At 53.0% G+C, this 20885-nt stretch overlaps 1 long non-coding RNA gene across 1 annotated transcript in view; it reads right to left on the bottom strand.

Moving 5' to 3' along the window:
• LOC121040439 (uncharacterized) overlaps positions 1-18939 on the bottom strand; it is a 44535-nt gene extending 25596 nt beyond the window's left edge. The window contains exon 1 of the long non-coding RNA XR_005795293.1: positions 17748-18939. This is a non-coding gene — a long non-coding RNA (uncharacterized LOC121040439). The remainder of the gene's footprint in view (positions 1-17747) is intronic.
• Between the last annotated feature and the right edge of the window lie 1946 nt (positions 18940-20885).

Below are 20885 nucleotides of genomic sequence, written 5' to 3'. Positions count from 1 at the left end.
AAAACTGCTAGCTTCCCAGCCCTTCTATAATATGAGAGCCCACAGCCCTGTGGGACCTGCCTCACGGTGCGGTTCTGGAGATGAAATAGGATAATGGGCATTAAAGTGTTTTCTAGGCACACGGGGCCACTGTCAAGCTCAGGGAACGAATACGTTGGTTAAGGACATTGAGGGGAGGCACCAAGGCGAGGCCTGGATCTACCCAGGGGACACTATGTGCTTCCTGCGTCGGCCAGGCTGCGGCGGGCTCGGGCAGCAGGGCCCTTGCGCTAAGCAGAGGGGTCTGATGCTCGCAGAGGGGACAGAGCAGGGCAGCCCAGCAGTGACGTCCCTGGACCCTCACGTGAAAGCAATTTGCCGAGCTTGCACAGCAACTCTCCAAGGAGGGCGGAAGAGAAGGATACAAATCCCAGCCACAGCTGAGGAGGCAGGAAGAAGAGATGGACAGAGTGGGAGACTAGGGGGAGCAAGGGGAGGGGAAGAGAGCAGGAGGAGACTGAGGCAGGAAGAGTAGGGAGATCAGGAGACAGACCGGAGAACGATGTGTGTGTGTGTGTGTGTGTGTGAGAGAGAGAGAGAGAGAGAGAGACAGAGATAAGCAGAAACACACAAACACAGGAGGGAAGGGGAGGGGACGCCAGGGGAGGGGGCAGGGACAGGAGAATGAAATGCAGGCAGGGCAGGACTCCCTCTGGGCTGTGGAGGGACTTTTGTTTGGGGGACTTTGGGTCTCCCCTCTGCAGTCCAGCTGTGCCTTCCTGGGCCGTTTCCTTAACATCCCCTGCCTCGGTTTCCCCATCCTGGCTTCCCACCCACGTCTTGGGCCGCTGCGGGTGCTGGGAGATAATGAAGGTCAACCTGGGGAGTGTGGCAGACTCACGGAGGGTGCTGTAACGGGGGTGGTGACAGCCTGGCTGGGCGCAGGTGAGTCCTGGTGCCTGTCTGTCGTTGGGGCCCACCAGGGGGACCAGCAAGATGGGGGAGCCCTGTCTGGCTCCGGGCAAGGGGTATCTGCCTCCTCTCACCAAATGGCAAAGGCGGTTCGGGAATGTTTTCTCTCCACCAGTCTGAAGCTCTGACAGCCCCCTGATGCCCTCCCCATGCCTGGCCCCCATCCCAGGCCTTTTTGGGGCTTGGGGGGGCTGACACGGCAGCAGCTGTGGCGTAGAAGCCCTAGAAGGCAGATCCATGTGTCTGGCATTTCTCCCTTCTGCTCTGAGTGTGAAAAGCCCAGAGAACACAGCCCCATGCGGCCCTCCTGCCGGAGCAGGAGCAGGAGGGCGGGGGTTTGTGATCTGTCAAGTGCAATCAGGGCCGAGATAAGGGCCCCCCTTGCAGCTGTGGGAGAAGATAAGCAGCCCCATAAACCTGGGTCACCAGCAGGGCACGGGGGTGAAAAGGCAAAGGGACCCCACCCTGCCCTGCCCTGGAGAAAGTCTCCGGTTGGAATTCTGACCTGGCGTGGGGAAGGGGGGTTGCAGGCAGCTTGGTCGGTGGGGTACCTTCTCTGGTTCCACCATGGAGCTTGGCCCAGACTTGGGGAAAGGTGGCCCGTGGTTGGTTAACCGTGTTTCACCAACAACTGGGGTTGCCGTGAAGCCTGGAAACACAGATACAGGCAGACCATCGATCAGATAGTGAATCATTTCTATCCTGGGCCCACAACTCTGTTCCTGCCCCTGCCCCCGGGACCACCCCACCACCCAGCCTCAGGGAGCTGCAGGTGCCTCCAGAGCCCCGTCTAAGCGGCGGCCTGGATCGGGTCTGAGTAGACAGTGCTGGGTCCCGCCAGAGCTTAAACACTGACTGTCTCCCCTGCCCGCGGCCCTGTTTCTAAGCACAAGTATCTCAGAGGAGCATTTGGAAGCCGGGGGGGCCAGGGAGCAGATGCAAGAAAGGAAGCATCCCCTCAGTGCACCCCTGGAATCTGCTGTGCCTTTCCTCGAATGCTTCATTTCATTTCATCCTAACCCCAGGGTAACAAGACGGAAAAGGTCCTTCACCAAATTTCCTCCAGTGTGACTTCCAGAGAGACACCTGGGCAAACTGCTGAGGGTAGACAGTGCCAGCCCAAACTTCGGAAGGAAAGGAAAACAAGCAGTGCCCGTTGTCAGCGCCTAGCAGTGGCCTGGATATTCTTGCCATTCGGGATAAAATTCCCAGGAACTGAGGAATTGAGGTGGTCTGAGGCCACACCCTTTGGAGGTGAGAGATGAACTGGGCAGGAGGCCAGTGAGCTAACAGTTTCTTTTCGAGAACTGAGATGTGTCCTCAGCCATTACTTCCGCCCCTTGGTTATCAATCACTTCATCTGTAAAGCGAGGGGCTTGGATTTGATGACCCCTCTACTCCTTATCTGATTCTATGATTCTCATCCAACCGCTTATCTACTGGAAGGAAGGGATATCCGTGGAGGAAGAATTCCATCCAGTTAAAAGGTGGCACATCTTGACTTAAAGGGCCCAGGTTTCGGAGACAGACCTGGGCAGGGCTGCCATGTATGTTTGTTCAGGTTACACACTGCACAAAGGTGCTCAGTTGAGGAGGTGAGGGGGGTTGCTAAAATACTGCCTAGGTTCAGCTCACTAAGCTCTGCACCCTGGTATAGGGCTTCATCTACCTGGAGGACGCACCTTTTTCTAATGTGCACAAATGTGCCATATGAACTAATGGCAGCCTCGAACTTGAGAATTTTGATCCCTGTTTTGATACTTTCTAGCTCTATGACCTCAGGCAACTAGAGAAGCTTAACTTCTGTGCTGTCATAACAGAAATTGGGATTGCCACTGTGTCCTGGCAGAAATGATGTGAGACTGAATGAAGACTGTGTCTTCAGTACCCAGCACAGCATCTGATGCACAGCAGGTGGCCAGCTGAGTTTCCTTCCCGCCTCTTCCATCCTGAGTCTTCCTTGGGGAAATGTTCGCTAGTGTTCTGGGGTTGGAAATGACTGCCCTTTACTGGAAATTCTGCCCTTAGAGGCCGTCAGCCGATGGTATTGTCCTGACATGGCATTGTCATCCAGCATGCTCAGCCGAGGTAGGATGTGCAGCCTCCGTACTAGGGAAGCTAAGACCAGATGGAAGTCTGGGTGAAGACATTACACGATAATTGTATGAGTGGGTTTCATTTTTGCACGTGAACCCAAGCATTCAGCAGGGAGCACCCTCTCCCTAATGGTTTCTGCATCACCCCACCTCCTCTTGGCTCTTCTGTTTCCCATTTCAGAAACAAAAAGACAGAGAGTGGGAGTGGTTCCCAAACATTCAAGCTGGAAGGCCCCAGAGAGGTCATCTCATTCCATTTACTCATCAAGGATGCGGGTCAGGCAACACTAGGCATTATCTAGTTACCTTACTCTCTTGAACTCCCTTGCTGCTTTTCCCAACAGTGCTGAGAACCAGTCGCTAACAGCTTTCTTGGGGGGGGAGGGGCATAATCACCCCACTTTGGAGCTGGAGAGGCACCAAGGCCAACTGGGAAGTACTTCACAGCCCTGTATTTGCCTGCGATCACCCAATGTGTTCTGATCAAGTCTTACCTTCGAGACTTCACTGTCATAAGACTTTTGTCTCCTAGAATTTGGAGAACGTGAATACATCTAGAAAACTCTGAAACGTCACTTTGTATGCATTGGGCCGTGCTCCCAAACCTTCAGTGGCTTCTCTATTTCCTATAGGAGTAATCCAATTCATTTAACTGACCCTCAGCTCTATGCTCTGTGGACGAAGACGTGAAATGATGCTCAGTTTACCCCCTTAAGGAGCTCACAGTCTGCTTGGGAGCAGTGCAGGTGGGTGCAAAGGACCAATAAGTACATCAGAAATGAGTGAAACTGGGTGCCTGGGTGACTCAGTCAGTTAAGTGTCTGACATTGGCACAGGTTGTGACCTCACGGTTCATGAGTCCGAACCCCACATCAGGCTGTGCGCCTGCTTCAGATTCTGTGTCTCCCTCTCTCTCTGCCCTTCCCCTGCTCTCTCTCTCTCTCTCTCTCTCTCTCTCTCTCTCTGTCAAAAATACATAAACATTTTTAGAAATTAAAAAAAAAAAGAAATGAGTGAAAACACCAGCCACAGTAAATGCTGCAAGGCGACAGGGAGAGGAGAGCCATGACGCCTTCATGGGGACTCACAGGCCTTTGACTATGGGAGGTATTTATTCCAAACTGTCATTGTACAGATCTACACAAGAGTCAGAGAGGGAAGTGAGTTCTCCAAGGCTGCGTAGGGAAGTTGAGGCAGAGCCAGGACTAGAATCCGGGACTCCCGAGTCTGCATTTGCGTTCTCTTTGCTCTATATTCCAGTGTTCCTTTCATATGGTTCTTAGTTTTTCAGTTCCCTTCGTTCTAGAGCACATCCATAGCTTAGCACTGTGAAAAGAACACCAGGATACGACGAGAGGTGGCTGGCAACCTGAGTGTGAATCTTGGTCCTCTGCTGTGTGGCCTTGGGCAAGATACTTAACCTCTCTGAGTTTCTCTTTCTCATCCGTTGTTCATCTACCAGATTTCAGCTCCCTGAGGGCAGGGGCAGCATCTCATTTGTCCTCTGAGTGCGCTGGGGGGCTTTGAGAAGGACAACAACAAGCAGGGCCCCAAGCAGGAATGTTCAGGCGTCTGGTGCTTGGGAGACAAGACTGAGCAGGAAATAAAGGTTCAGAGGGTGGCAGCATATTGGTGTCTTGGGAATGGACAAGTGCAAAACAGGGAGAACAGAACGTCCTTCACATCGTTGGTACTCCCCCGATCTAACTGCTAGTGACTGTGGAGAAAGTGTCTGTGAAAAGGTGAAAGTCGGTGAAAGGTTTGGTCAACTGAGTGTTCAGGTCTCTCCTGACCCCATAACTGAAGAGTTGGCGGGTCCTGGCTCCCAGCAGCTGAGAAAGGAAAGCACAGGGGGATCTCAGTCAATCCCCCCCGCCTTTGCTGTCACCTGCACCTCGCCTCTGTAAGCCTCGGTTTCCTCATCTGCGAAGTGGGTATTACTGACCCAGAGTTTACGGGAAGGGTTTGATGGGGAGGTTACGGTCCAGGGCAGCACATGGCGGAAGGCACCACACTGGGCACGCTTCGGTTGTCAAACATCTCAGTCCAGGGACCCCAAGTCCCATCCGTGAGCTGCGGGGGTCAGCAGCGCTAGGGCACCCCATAATGAATCACTGCTGCTGTGCTAAGCCATCCGCTCATTTTCTCCCCATCTCCCAACAGGTGGCGAGGCTGGGTGCAGCACATTCCAAAGGCAGAGAACTGAGACCGGGATGGCTTAGGAGGCAGGCTCATTAATATGCGCGCATCTGCAGACGGGGACATGTCTCCCCCGAGAGCCCAGGAATTCTGGGAATCAACATTCAGCCATCAGCAAACACTCCACGAAAAGTGAGTCAAAAACCTGCCTCCAGAGTCCAGGGAGGCCTTCGCTCTAGTGGGGAATAAGGCAAGCAGGTAAATGGAAAGCAACAGCCCGCAGGAAAAGGTGTCACAAGAGCAGGACCTCCAGGGTCTATGGAGGTGCCTTGGGAGCATCCTGGGACACAGAGGAGGGGCCACCTGGGCCAGGTATTGAGGGGTGAGTAGGAGCGCCTCTGTGGGGAAGGGACATTCGAGCAGGAGACGGTGCTCGAATCAGGTCTGGGAGAGGGAGGCTAGGAGAGAAAACGAGCCTCCCTTGGTTCTCCCACAAGAGAGCCTTACAGCCAGTGGCATCACAGGACGGCCAGGCCAGAGCCAACTCAAGGCCCCTCGCCTGGGAGAACAGCCCAATGGTGAGATGCACTGTCCGGCCGGCTTCAGACACTTTACACCAGACCTCGGGCATCGCCCAGCCCAACCCCCTCGTGTTGGAGACGTGTGCTCCCTCCACCTGCCAATCACCCTGCCCTTCCTTCCAGGCGAGCCCAAGAAACACCTCTTCCACGAAGCCCTCCCTGCCTCCTCCAGTAAACATGCTCAGACCTCTATTATGGAACTTAGTGCATTAGAACCACTTGTCTGCTTCTTCACCCAACCGTGAGGCTCCCTGAGGGCAGGGGCTGCGCTTCCTGTGTGTCCAGCACAGCGCAGTGTGTAGAACCCAGAAGCTGTGCAACTAATAATAGTCCTAACAGTTTGTGGGCATTTGCTAGTGGCAGCCGTTACCCTTTGGGCCAGGCCATCATCGCCCTCACCAGCCCACTGCATCCGCACAGAACCCTAGGAGATAGTGCTACTGTCATCCCCATTTTACAGATGAAGGAACTGAGGCTCCAAGAGAGGTTGTGGCTGACCTGCAGGTGCATGTCAGGGCCAGACTCCAACTGTCTGCCCCCAAAGCCTGGGTCTTCGCCAGTGAGCGTCTTGCTTTGATGTGTGATGAATGTGAACCGGGTTGGGTCAGACTGGGTTAGTGCCATGACAGAAAGAGGGAGCAGCACAGCAAATGCCAATGTGAAGAAGAAAACTATAGGGAAGGACACTTGGATTGGGGGAGGAGGGCTGCTGGGAAGGCCATCCTAAAAAGAGAGGAGAGGAGGACCTTAAGGTCAGGAGGCGCTGCTCAGGAAGGTTAACGGTGCACCTGCCCCGCACGGAGCTCCAGGTAACTGCTCGCTGAACTTGAATTGAATTGGAATCAGGAAGGCTTCCTGGGTTGTGAGAGTGTAAACCGCCTGGCACAGAGTAGCAGGAGGAAGGCCCGGAAAGGTAGGCTGGGGTCAGCTCAGGAAGGTTCTGGAACACCAAGCCAAGGGCTTGACGTTAAGCTGAGGCCGGGAAGAAAGCCATCCGAGGCTTCTGAGGAAAGCTCTTCTTTGGGAAAGGACACTTCCGGTTTCTGGGTTGGCTCACAGGAAAGGGGAGTCTCACTCCTCATGAGAGGGTGTGTGGGCAGAGAGTGTCACCACGCAGGGCATGTGCCACTCACGGGTCGTTCAGTGCTGAGCCACGGTCGGGCCACGGGTGCAGTGGGCAGGATCAGGTCCATTCTTAACATGTGCCGGGCGGGGGGCGGGGGGCGAGAGTTCAAGGGGTGGCCCACGTGACATGCCCCATACCATCCTGAGGCCAATGCAGGCTCTTGGTCCCAACGCCTTCTCCATGCAGCTGGCTGGGGAGAAGGCTGGGAGGGCACTCACAGCCCAGTCATTTAGATTCAGAAAAGAGAGACTCACAGCCCAGTCAGTTAGATTCAGAGAAGAGTGAACCTGGTTTAGGCTTCCATCATTTATTTAACCATTCCCCTTTCAATGAACACTTAGGTTATGTTCAAATTTTAACTTTTAGAAACGGTGCTGCCGTGGACATCCTGATAGGAGCCGTATCATTATCCCATTAAATACTCTTAACAACCCAGGAGATCAATTGCTGTTTATGGACTTTTGAAGGGGGGAGATTGAGGCTAGCATGGCCAAAGGGCAGAGCCAGGATTTGGCCTCAAGTCAGTCGGCCTGCAGAGGCCATGCTTTGTCCCCCATTCCAGGCTGTTTCCTCTGCCCCACCAGTGGCGACCCCTCTAAGCATCCTTGAATTTCCAGTGGACACGCCCCTCCTCCACCTCGCGAAAGTGTGAATGGACCTTTGTCCCAAAGAAGCTGTGGGCCTTTGCACCCAACCCCTGGCTACTGGGGTCTTCTTTTCAAAGAAAGAAAAGAGGAGGCAGGTTTCCAAAGGAGCAAGTCATTTGAAAACGATGTTGGATTGTCTGTTTCCAGCTCATCACCTTCACTCTCCCTCCCAAGGTTCCGTCTGCAAAGGAGAACGTGGGGACCACATTTTCTAGAACCTCCTAGCCTGTGTGGTTCTGGGTCGGAGTCTGCCAGTGAGGAACTGGCATGAAACTTGATATGCAGAAGCGACGGGGAAGGGAGCAGCAATTCCTGAGAACCACTGGCTGTGCTGTGCCCAGCTAAGGCGGTTGAGAGGGGCTTCTAGAGATATTCCAACATTGCACAGTTTCTCGGCAGGTTTTGGAGAACCACCTCTTGTTCGGTGTTTCAGGCAGGGGTTCCTGGCCACGTCAACATCCCTGGATTTTGTCGGCAACTTCTCTGAACTCTGACACCCAGCTCTTCCGGCAGGATGTTAAGTCCCTACTCCTATGGTTAACCCTCCTGCCTGGAACACACAGAAGGTGCTTCTGTTTTCGTCACCAGACTGACCAATATAAAGCTAACGTCCAAAGAGAACATCGACTTTTGATCAGGCTGTTGATTTATGAAAAGTGCTAAGATTTTAGAAAGATTTCTTTATGTGCCATTAATTTCCCAGAAGCGCCATGATCCAGAAATGAGTGAATTTGTAGTGTGTTGTCAAAAAGGATGCTAGGCTCTGGAGCCAGACTTGCGAGTAACCCTGGCTGGTAGGCCCTTGACTGTGCTTTCTCCAACAAGGCCCATCTCTAGATCATTTTGTGGGTGTTTTTTTCACATTTTTTTTTTAATTTTTAAAATTTTTTTTTCAACATTTTTTATTTATTTTTGGGACAGAGAGAGACAGAGCATGAACGGGGGAGGGGCAGAGAGAGAGGGAGACACAGAATCGGAAACAGGCTCCAGGCTCCGAGCCATCAGCCCAGAGCCTGACGCGGGGCTCGAACTCCCGGAACGCGAGATCGTGACCTGGCTGAAGTCGGACGCTTAACCGACTGCGCCACCCAGGCGCCCCTTTTTTTTAATTTTTAGAGAGAAAGCGTGTGCATGTGTGCGCACATGAGAGGGAAAGGGGCGGAGAGAGAGGGAGAGAGAGAATCCCAAGCAGGTTCCAGCCTCAGCACAGAGCCCGACATGGGGCTCGATCTCATGGGTGTGAGATCATGACCTGAGCTGAAATGAAGAGTTGGATGCTTAACCGACTGAGCCACCCAGTTGCCCCATTTTGTCTTTGGGATCCCATTTTGTGGAAATACAGGGGAGCATAACACAACCCCTCTTCAGAGAAGGCAGAAGCAGGGAAAGGCAAGATGAAGACAGGAGGGAAGACCAGACTTGCACCAACCAGACAGCCACCCTCCGCCTGGCTCTCACATTGGTTTTGCCTGGGGAGGCCCAGAGAACAGGCAGTGTTTCCTACAAACAGCCCGATCTCCCGAGAACCACTCCTTCCATCCCAGTAGGCATGGCATGCCTAATAAATGGCTCCCAAAAAGATACATCAAATTCCTGGAGCATGGAACATGAGTATCACCTTATTTGGAAAAGGGGTCTTTACAAATGATAGTAAGTCCAGAATCTTAAGAAGAGGACCCTCTTTGATCTACGACGAAGAAAATCCTGAATTATCCTGGTGGGTTCTAATGACAAGCGTCCTTATGGGAGAAGCAGAGGGAGATGGGAGACAGAGACAAAGAAGACAAGGCCCCATAGAGATAGAGACAGAGGAATGCCGAGAATTTCCAGCAGCCACCAGACCCTAGGAGGGTGGCATGGAATCGATTCTTCCCCAGAGCCTCCGGAAGGAGCATGGCCCTGCTCACACTTTGAAGTCAGACTTCCAGCCTCTACAACTATAGGAGAATACGTTTCTGTTGTTTCAAGCTGCCAAGGTTTTGGCCATTTGTCACAGGTGCCTTAGGAAACTAATACAGTAGCACGTACCCAAGACCCTCAGGGAGCCTCCACCAGTGTCCTTCAGACTCTGCTCCCCAGAGAGAGTCTGGGGCAGCCCCAGGCGGGAGCGGGATGCAGCAAGTAGGCCAGGTTCCAGGCCTGCTGTCCCAGGGGCACCAGAGCAACTCCTCACAATCTGTCCTACCCATTGAGCACCTAGGCAAGAGTCAGAGTTGCGGGGGAGGGGGACAGGGGGAAATGTTCTCAAGCCACGCCTCTGATCTGGTCTCTTCAGTTTCCAGCTTCCTCAAACAGAGGAAGTGACTTGTCACCAGTCACATAAGACAGTAACTGAGCTGTGACGAGAACGGGGGTCTCTGGGCTTTCCACAATGGCACTCAACGCCACACTGCACCACTCCACGGCAGCGAGGCCCTGTAAGGGATTAGGCTATTCAATTTGATGATTGGAAGGTCATAACCTGGGTGAGAAGGAACTGAGGCATCTAGTGATCGGCTGCCACAGCCCCTTCCCCGTGAGCAAGGTCTCCCCTCTGACAGGCGGTGCACCCAGCTAAGCTGTTGCTCTCAAAGGAATGTGAGCACAAGGAGTAGAAACTGAGCAAGGCATTGACATGCACATGGCACCCTAGACTCACACACTTCCTGAGCTGGGCTCCCTGAAACCACCTCTCAGATGGAGATGGACCGGGAGGCTGCTTCTGGGCCTTTCTGGAATGGCGCCACTTAGAAAGTGTGGGGCGGGGCACCTGGGTGGCCCAGTCGGCTAAGTGTCTCGGTTTGGGCTCAGGTCAGGGTCTCACAGCTTCATGCATTTGAGCCCCACATCAGGCTCCGTGCTAACAGTGTAGAGCCTGCTTGGGATTCTCTCTTCCTTTCTCTTTGCCCCTCCTCCACTCATGCTGTCTCTGTCTCTCTCAAAATAAATAAACTTTTAAAAAGTTATTAAAAAAAAAGAAAAAAGAGTGGGTCACAGGGCTGGTCAGAGAGAAAAGTTGAACTCAGCTGCTCCTACTCATTGCTACAGACCTAGGACAATCATTCAAAATGGTCTCCGGGGCGCCTGGGTGGCGCAGTCGGTTAAGCGTCCGACTTCAGCCAGGTCACGATCTCGCGGTCCGTGAGTTCGAGCCCCGCGTCAGGTTCTGGGCTGATGGCTCGGAGCCTGGAGCCTGTTTCCGATTCTGTGTCTCCCTCTCTCTCTGCCCCTCCCCCGTTCATGCTCTGTCTCTCTCTGTCCCAAAAATAAATTAAAAAAAAAAAAAAATGGTCTCCAAACTATATTGCTAAGTGGACTGGTCAGTGGATACAGGTGACCCCAGGAAAAGGGGCCTGATCTAGGATAAGGTCATTCCCTTTAGTTGAGTGAAGGGCCCAAGAAGGGTGAGAGCCACCAGCAGGCTTCAGCCAGCAGCCAGGGGAGAGAGATGAGTTCCTTGAGCCTGAACGAGACAGCTCATCTACCACACACATTCCCCCTCCCCCACCGACCTCTGATAGACAATGACGTCTGAAGGACTTGGCAAAACACCACAGTCAGAAGAATACTATGGATGCTTGATCACAGGATGAACATCCCTAGAATTTAATAAGCTATCAGAGTTGGAATGAGTCTTCGAGTTCATTTAGTCCAGAGATGTCAGATGAGTGGCCTTGATACATAGTTCTCCATCCCCAGACCATGGCAGACATCACTAATCAATCAAAGCCTTGTTCCCTTGAAGAGCCAGTGAAGCCTCCACCAGCTACTTAACAGGACCTTCAGGCAGCCACTACCAATCAATCACGGATCTGCACGCAAGATAGAACCTCTACTGCTCAAATTCCAGAGCAGGCCTTGTTTAAGGGGCAGCTCATGGCAGTTCCAGTCAGAAGTGGGGTGACAGCCAGGAGGGCACCCCCACTGCAGTGGTCCTACCAACAGTGCCCAACTAGGGGCATTTGACCAGAGAACAGCCACTGTCAGGCACACAGTACCGACTCGGCCCCCTTTCCTGTTGAACACCTGTCTTGCCCAATGAGGCCAATAGCAGAGACCTGCTCACTCTGCCAGCCACTGGGACATGGGCCCTTCTACTGTCAGCCCTGCAGGGAGGAGAAATGGGTTTGCACCAGAGGTCCTCATCAAGCATCATGAACAGCCTAACCCTAATCCTAACCCTAACCCTAAACCCTAATCCCTAAACCCTAAACTCTAAACCCGAAATCCTAACCCTAACCCTAAACCCTAGTCCCTAAACTCTAAACCATAAGCCCTAACCCTGATTGCATGAAGGAGCTTTTCCCTGACTTGAGAGAAAAGAACTTCGCCGGCACAAAATAGTGGGGAGAACACCCAAACGCGTCGTCACCGACGTGCTGCTATTTTTAACCTCCATGACGGTTGAGCCTGCAGCCAGATGCGGCAGCCCGGCGGCCCCTCACGGAACTGCCAGGAACTGGCAGGTGGTTAGGGACTGGGGAATACAGCGCGGCAGTCCCAAAGCGGACAAGGCCAAGGACACCCACAGAGCGCCCCCCCCCCCCCCATCCGACCCAGGACAAGCGGGATGAGGCTTTTCCTGCCGCAGTCCACTGCCTTCCAAATAGGGCCACAGCGTGGCTCGAAGGACCGGGTGATGGTGCCACCCTGTTTGGCCAGGCTGGTCTGGCTTCCTGCAGCAGAGCTGGCGCTCAGAGCTCTGTCTCCCCCTCGTGGCCAGACCAGAGATGCAGCCAGAATGATGCTGTGGGACATCTGGATATCCCAGAAGGAGCCGACAAGGCCAAGAGGCCAAGAAGAGGGAGGAGACGCCCACCGCCCCTCCACCCCCGCCCAAACATGCAATCTAAGTCACCGCCCCTTTCCTCTTTTAGAGTCTCTTGCTTGGTCCAGTTTTTACTGCATCGTAGTCCCAGAAGGGACCTAGTACCCCATAAGGGCTGAATTGTAACTCTACCAAAATTCACGCGTGGAAGTCCTAACCCCCAGTAATTCACAATGTGAATGTATTTGGAGAAAGGGTCTTTAAAGAGGTGATTAAGTTAAAACGAAGTCATTCGGGTGGGTCCTAATCTGATATGACTGGTGTCCTCATCAGAAGAGGAAATCAGGACAGAGACGCACACAGAGGGAAAAGACCATGTGAGGACACAGGGAGATGATGCCTACCTACAAGCCCAGGGGGGAGGGGGGGAGGTTCTGGGAAAATAAGCCCCCAGCACCTTGATCTCACTTCCAGCCTCCAGAACTATGAGGAAATTAATGTCTGTTGTTTAAGCCACACAGTCTGTGATAGTTTGTGACACCAGTCCTAGCAACCTAATACAGACACCCCCCCCCCATCCTCCCTTCTCCTTCTGGCCTCCATTTCTGCTTCTCTCCTCCCCCTCCCCCTGCCATTCTACTCTTTTTCTTTGTCCATCAAAGATAACCCCTTGGTCACTCATTCTACAAATGTTTAGCGAGCATGCCAATGTGACAGAGAAATGAATAAAAATTCATTCATTCGGGGCACCTGGGTGGTTCAGTTGGTTAAGCGTCTGACTCTTGATTCGGCTCAGGTCGTGATCTCGTGGTTCATGAGTTTGAGCCCCGCAACGGGCTCTGCGCTGACAGCGTGGAGTCTGTGGGATTCTCTCTCTCTCTCTCTCTCTGCCCCTCCCCTGCTCACACACTCTCTCTCTCTCTCAAAATAAATAAACATTTTTTAAAACTCTTATTCATTCAGCAAATATTCATTGAGCACCTATTAAGTGCCAGGCTCTGTTCCAGGCGCTGGATTACGATGATACACAGGACAGAAGCAATCCTGCATTCAAGGTGCAGACAGTGTGGTCAGGGAGACTGGCACAGAATTGGCTTCCACCAAGTTCCAGGTGCAAATTCTGGATGGAGTCTGCACGGGGCACCTGGCTGTTCAGAGAAGGAAGTCACAAAGTCCCATGAGAGTGAAAAGGAGAGGGCCCAGGAAGCTAGGAGGGAGAGGTGGTGTTTGTGTTAAGCCTGGAAGAATAAGGAGGAAGTCTCTCTCCCTCTCACTCTCCAGAAAGGTATCCATCACTAAGCAGAGCTCACTGGACATTCGCTGACCATACGAGCAATGAAAAGCTAAAGGAAGCCGGTCTCTATGGATGGAGGGAAGGGGGGACAGGGACAGGGGACAGTAACAGAAAGAAGAAAAAGAAAAGAAACTTGTCCCAGAGGTGTTAGCCCTCCCAAGCCGACATCTGCTCCGATCTGAAAGTTAATTACAGTATTTGGATGTTTTATTTTCCATCCTGCTTAATAATTATGACAGAACCCAAAGTGCGCGATAACACTGAATCGTTATAAAATGAGATTTAATTATCCTCCCAACTCACAGGAATAAACAGGAGAAAACACATGCTCTAACATGTGCATTTGGCAAAGCAGGTGTCTCCCTCTTGCTTCTTCCAATCCCTCGGAGGCGGTACGTGGAGGGCCGAGTTGGCGGCTTGTCCCCCATTACGGGATTGTGTGTACGTGGGGGCACAGCCGCACATGCCCATCGTGCCCATGGAAGCAGTCTGGCGGGTCCTCCTGGGTTTCGGGTACCCCCAGCAGTCAGATTTATTCATTCAGCGTCGCCTCACTCAACAGAAATGTATGAAGTGCCCACTGTGTGCCAGGCATGGATCGTCCTGGACCTTGGGGAGACAAGGCGGGCAAGGCAGGCGAGGTCCCTCCTGGAACACTGACCAGTGTTCTAACCAGGGCGACCAGTCTAACAGACAAGGAGAATACCAGATGGTGAGAAGGGCTGTGCAGAGAATTTAAATCAGGGGCTGTGCCTGGAGAGGGGGCTCCGGATACTTTAGACCTGGTGGCCCACCTAGGCAGACAGGCTCTCTGAGGAGGTAACATCTAAATAGAGGTCTACATGAAAAGAAAGAAGCAGCCACACAAGGAGCAGACTTAGGGAACATCAAGTGCAAAGATCCTGAGGCAAGAATGGGGCGGGGGAGGGTGACATCAAAAAGGATCCGAAGGGGGAGGGAGAGCAGGATTCGTAGAGATAGCAACACAGCAGATGAGCCTTGTAGATGCGCGTGAGGAACTGAACTCGATTTCAAGGGCCAAGGGACACCATTGAAGGATTTAAGGGGTGGGTGGGGTGGGGGTCATAAACCGATCTTTTTTATCGTAAAAAAATCCCCCTGGCTGCTGTGTAGAGAATGGGCTGTAGGACAAGAATGGGAGGTGGAAGAATACGAGGACCTCGGTAGCCAAGATGATGTTGGTATCCGTATCTGTCTCTCCTGCTGCAAAAAATTACTCTTAATCTCTCAATGCCCCAAATCCCCAGTCATATCTCATTTTGTACAGCCCTCTGCAGCTTAGAAGGTACTTTCGCTTTATAATGACATGTGATTTTGACCCTAGTAACAAATTCCAGAGACCAGTACTGCCATCCCTTCCTCACAGATGAAGAGACTAGGGCTCAGAGAGGTTGGGTGACCTGTCCAAGGACACACAGCTAGTTAGTGGCAGAGTCAGGAAGAATATCACACCCTGATGAGAGAGATAGCTTGGGGCGGCGGCCGGGGGGGGGGCGGGGGAACAGAGTTAGAGAGACAGCGATGTCTAGACCCACAATGCCCAGTGACAAGTTTTTTGACGAAAAGCCAGAACTGTTACAAGCCTAGTGAGCCTAACCTCATCCTTCAAAGAAATCCCCAGTGTGACCGGACACTCATTCTAACAGGCACTTGGAGCAGGACGTTTCTGGAGGCGGGGTGGAAGGACAGATGGACACAGGCTTTGGGGCCAAAGGTCTTCAGATGGGATTCCAAGTCAGCCTTTTCCCGCCTGGGCCACCCGGACCCTCCATCAGTCTCCTGGGCCGCAAGTAGAATTATCCCGGCTTCGAAGATGGCTTCGGGGCCTGGGGCCTTTGAGTCTCCATGGGGGAAATTTTTGTTCTTGGGGTTACTTTGGATCTTTTGGAAACGTGGCAGAGCTGCTGGGACTTGGGGAATATGTATGGGCCGACGGCAGGGCCCCGCAAGCCCAGAACCTTGTTCCGTCTTGCTCAAAGCCTGACCGCTCTGCTGCTCCCCGGCTCCACTGGGGGAGCCCACGGCCCCATTTCGAAAAGCCTCCGCCCAGGCAATACCCCCACCTAGCGGCTGCTCTCTCCCCTCTCCAGGATCCGGGAAGAGTCAGGGCGGACAAGGAAGCTTCGAGCGCCAATCACCCGGGGCCTCTGGGTAAAATGCAGATTTTGCCCCCCCGGGGGGGGGGGGGGGCGGCCCCCCCGCCCAGGAGACGCTGGTACTGGTGGTCCTCAGACCCCACTTGGAAAGACAAGAAAAATGACATTCCTGAGCAGGGCGGAGCAGCAGCAGTGGGGGACGCTGGTTGAGATCAGCTCTACAAAATTGTCCAGTAAGCAGATTGGAAGATTCGTAAGAAACTGTGTGCGCGGAGGTTAGGCCGCCAGACAACCGGACTGCCTGGGTGTGCAACGTGTCTCTGCCCCGCACGAGCTCTGTGACATTGGGCAAGTTACTTAGTACCTGCCACCTAAGGTTCTTGGAAGTAATAAGTGAACCGATAGGTAAAATGCCACCTGGCCCTTTGTAATTGCCACATGAGTATTCGCTACTGTTATAACGTGCGGTGCTGTTAAGTCCTTATCAGTCCTTGGAAAACCTCATTAAGTCAGGCCGACTGAGAAGAATTTTTAAATGGTGAAGATTCTAAATGAGGACGCCTTCAAACGCCAGGCAGTTTTAAAGTGCCAGGCATACTTTCCCCACCCCCTTTTCTTCTGGCCACGGAGCAGTTTTCCAGGGTTACCCCCATCCCCAACCGGACTCAACAACTCCCCCCCAACTTTTCAGGGGTCTCCAGATGGCCAAACTTGTGGCCAATCGGAGCACTCCTTCCCCTGGGCTCGGTGATTGGCTCAGGAATGGGCACATGACCCGGGGCCGGGCCAATGCACGGAATCCCTGGGGCTGTTGCCGGAGGGACCGGGGAAAGAGACACCTTCTTTTCCCTGGAATCAATGCCTGGGAAGAAATGAAGCCAGACGGTACTACGTTGGTCATCTTAGCTGCTACAGAGAGCGAGCCCGCCTCAGAAGGGGCCAGTACAGCAGAAACCTGGGCCAAAGGACGGAAAGAGAGCTCTGGGGGCACCCTCTGAATTCCTGACCCAAGCACCCCGGACTCCAGACGCCCAAACTTCGGAGTTCTATGGGCCAATAGTTTCTTAAGCTGGATTCAGTTGCACTTCACCTCAAACTTTACCTAGGAGTCCCCTGGCAGGCATTACAGCACGTCTGTCTGTCCTCTGTGCTGTGATGCCCTGATCTAAAGTGTCTTTCTTGGGGCGCCTGGGTGGCTCAGTCAGCTGAGCATCGGACTCTTGACCTCGGCTCAGGTCACGATCTCAGGGATCATGAGTTCAAGCCCCGCATTTGGGCTCCGCGCTGTCTGCTTGGGATTCCCTCTCCCTCTCCCTGCCCCTACCTGGCTGGTGCTTGCTCTCTCTCAAAATAAAAGCGGAGAAAGGAGGAATGCCCGTCACCACCAGGCACCATGGGTATGAGTGTGCCATTCTACAGACGGGGCCAGCGAAGGCGGTATCACATCAAGGCCACACGGGTGGCAGAACCTGACTAAACCAGCCCTATCCAGCTCTGAAGGCCTTGCTAGCTACATTAATCCACATTGCCTTCTCTGAGCCCGCCACCCTCCTCCCCCTGGAGGAATTCATTCCTCAGCAGAAAACGGTTGACGTCGAATGTAGAATGGTGATTCTGTAAGGGTGGTTCCGGAGGAACAGGTTAGAAATGCAAATTCTAGGCCTGTACCCAGAACCTCCTGGATCGGAAACTCTGGGGTGGGGCCGTGAATCTGACGTAACAAGCCCTCCAGGAGATTCGGATGCACACCAAAGTACAGGCACGTCTGCCAAAAGTGAATAAATCAGCTTTACTTGAGTTGAATCAGGTATTTGCTGAGCACTGTTTACCAGGGCTAGAAGTATAGACATAAGCCAGATGAGGTCCTTGACCTCCAAGAGCTCCCAGCCTGGTGGGAATGGCCAAATCAGCACTGCACATTCGCCGGAAGAACATCTCTGAGTCGGGGGGCATTTGCAGTCAGCACCCCTGATTTCTTGGCCATGCAAACACTTTCAAACCTCCAGGCCCTCGTATACGCAGCCCCCCTCCCCCAACACACACCTCTACCTTCTATATCTATCTGCAAGGCTCCTCCTCTTGCTTCAAAATGCAGCTTCAGCGTCACCTCCCAGCACCATTCATCACCCCTCAGCTAGGAGGGGTCCCACGGCAGGGCTTCCAGTCCTCTCTGAGGGCACCAGTCACACTGCATTAGCAGAGCTCAGGAAACAGCCGTTTCTCCCACCCAGCAGGAAGTCATTTGAGAGCAGGCACGGTGTCCCAGTTCACCTTCCCTCCCCAGAGCTCTAGCAGGGCCTGGCACATAGCAGAAGCTAGGAAATGTTTGATGAATGGGTTGATAAGGGAATTCGAGGCAAGCCTTGAGGGACAGAAAAGGCTTAAAAGCACAGCCCAAGAGAGTGCGGGGTCTGCCCTCTGCTCTCGCAGCACCGGCATCCCCTGGGAGCTTGTAAGCAGTGCACGACCTCGGGGACCGCTCGGACCCACCGAATCAGAGTCTGCATTTGAACACGATGACTGCGCAGGTGACTTGTGCATTTTCAAGTTAGAGAAGTTCTTCAAAGGGGCTGCCTGCCCCCCCCCCCCCCCCCTCAGGCTTCCAGGAAACATTATTGGGTTGATTTTACACACACGGAATACATACAAAGGCACTGTCAGCTGACAGTTCTCCCCCTGGGAAAACTCCCACTGGGTACCCTCTGGAAGACTGAGGAGTCCAGGGACAGACGCCCTCTTACTTCCCCAGGCCCAGGACACAGCCACCAGGCAGCATTCTGAGAAGGAAACCAAGACCCTGCTTCCCCTCTCGGCTCGACTCCTGGCAGCGCAGAGACTTGCAAAAAAGATACACAGAGCTTAGTTCTGGTCGAAAAGTCTCCACTCATCTAAGAATGCGATCGATAATGGCAAGGGGGAAATCAATGGCGCCAGGAGATCCATCTCTGTGTATTTATGGAGCACGGATCCCAGGGTGGCGGGAGACTTCAGCAGACTGGACAGTCCGTGCCTGCTTCCCGGGGATCCTGATTCCCTTCCCAAGAATTATGGGGTGTCCTTTGTCTCTGCTCGATAACACCCTGGAGTTACAGAGCCATTTAGAAACGAATTGGCTCATTTTTCTACCCCCCCCCTCCACCTTGCTCACAGTGACAGGTCACCCTGGCCTAGGAGTTATTAAGGGGACAGATAGGACACTTTGCCCATTCCATCTGGCCCGTGTCTGGCTTCACCGGCCTCCCTCTGTTGCCAGCAGGCCCTAAAGCTTTAACTCCTCACCAAAGATAGAACGTTGCCCAGGGCAGGGGGGAGGGGGGAGGGGGGAAGGTGAGAAATTGAGAGGTAAGTTTTTTTCTTTTCTTTTCTTTTTTTTTCTTTTCTTTTCTTTTCTTTTCTTTTCTTTTCTTTTCTTTTCTTTCTTTTCTTTTCTTTCTCCAAGTATTTTTTTCTCCTTGGAGGAAATATGTAGTTCTTTGGGGTTTTTTTTGTTTTGTTTTATTTTCCGAAAAAAAAATTTTTCCCCACCTCCAAATATGCCATACCTAATAATCCCATAAACAGATGGAGTGATCATGCAGGGTTTATTTTTCCCAAAATTAGCAAAGCCATCTCCTAAAATTCATGTCACTGCAAAAGCAGTGTTGAGACAAGGCACATAACCTCTCTGGGCCCTCAGTTTCCCCACCCGTGAGAATGATAATCCCAAGCACTAAAGTCACTAAAGTCACTCACCTATGCTAGAGTGTAGGGAGCACCCAACAGTCCTTACCTCACGCCCATCTGCGGAGCACAAGAGTATCAACGGCCATGGACTGTCTCAGGCTCTTTAGGAAGTTGGTGACTGTTGTCACAGTGAATGGCCTGGGCGGTGGTTAAGGCTGTGGCCCGGCCACTTGTTGGCTGGGGATGGGACGATGGGTCATGTAATCTCCCTGAGCATCTTAATAAGGATGGTACATACAGATGAGGGAGAGTTCAATGAGAATACATTTAGAAACCCATTAGGAACAGGAGGTAGAAATGGGCAAACCAGTCTCGCATTTAATCTTCACACGAATGTGTTTGTAGTGGTCATGGTCCCCATTGTGGCATTGAGGACCCTGAGGCTCCCCTCCAGTTAGCTGCTCGGGGTCACAGGGTAGCAAGCAGCAGAGCCAGGAATTACCCTCGGGGCTCCGACTCCACTGGGTTACACTATTTCTCAGTAAAACCAGCTCAGTTTCAGAGAAACCAGTTAGAGCTGCCCCCATGCTAGCCCTTGAGGGTGACAAGCCCCACCTCTGCCCCCCTCCAACTCTGTGCTTGTGGTAACCAATGCTCCCTACACGCTCCCACCCCTGCAACATCAGGCAAGGACTGATGGTGCCTCTAGATGTTTCCAGGCTCAGGAAGCTTCGCCATCCCTCGAAGGTTTCCTTGGCTCCGCCTCCAGCTTGTAAATAGTCCCTTCGGTAAACAGCCGTCCCAGATGGGTGACCCCATGTCGGTGAGCCATCCATCTCCTGCTGGGCTTCCTGCAGGGAAGGGTTGGGCTGACCTTCTGAGCTCCCTCTGCACTCCGAGGGTAGGCTCATGTGGACAGGTAAAACGCATCCCCTGTCCTGGGATGTCACTTCCTTGTGCCCTCCGACTTCCCTTTGGTCTTTGACAGTTAACCACACAGCTTCCAGGCCAAAGGCAGGAAGGTGGACCTAGGGCCTTGGGGAAAGCCCAGAGTTTTCCTCAGGCAAGGCTGGCTGGGCCCGGCCTTCCCCGCGGGGCGGGAATGCTCCCCCCACTCACCAGCACTAAGCACATCTCTGACTGGTTTTCAGGGTGGGCTTGGGTTCCTGAAGCCTCCCCTCCATCACTCCCTCCCCAGAGAGGAAATCCAAGGCAGAGCTCTGGAGTCAGAGGAGGCTCCCAACACACAGAAGGAGCCCCCAGAATAGGGGTCCCCTTGACAAACCCAGCTGGCTTTTAGCGCATGCTGAAATGGACTCTGACCCCTGTGTTTGAGTCATGTGCCTCAGGTAAACCTGGGGGGTCAGCAGCAAAGCCGGCAAGAGTCAGGGGACTCTGAAGCCCAGGGTTTGAATCTGAGTTTGAACCCTGGCTCAGCCTTTGGCCTGTTGGGTAGGTTAATTTCTCTAAAGGGCAGACTCGATCCCTCATCTATAAAATTCATATAAAATAATAATCGTGCCT

Source organism: Herpailurus yagouaroundi, unplaced genomic scaffold (genome assembly GCF_014898765.1).
Source record: "Herpailurus yagouaroundi ecotype Mexico unplaced genomic scaffold, PumYag 182, whole genome shotgun sequence".
Classification (NCBI taxonomy): Eukaryota; Metazoa; Chordata; class Mammalia; order Carnivora; family Felidae; genus Herpailurus; species Herpailurus yagouaroundi.
Note: the sequence above shows the minus strand (reverse complement) of the source record. Positions and strands in the feature narration are given on the sequence as shown.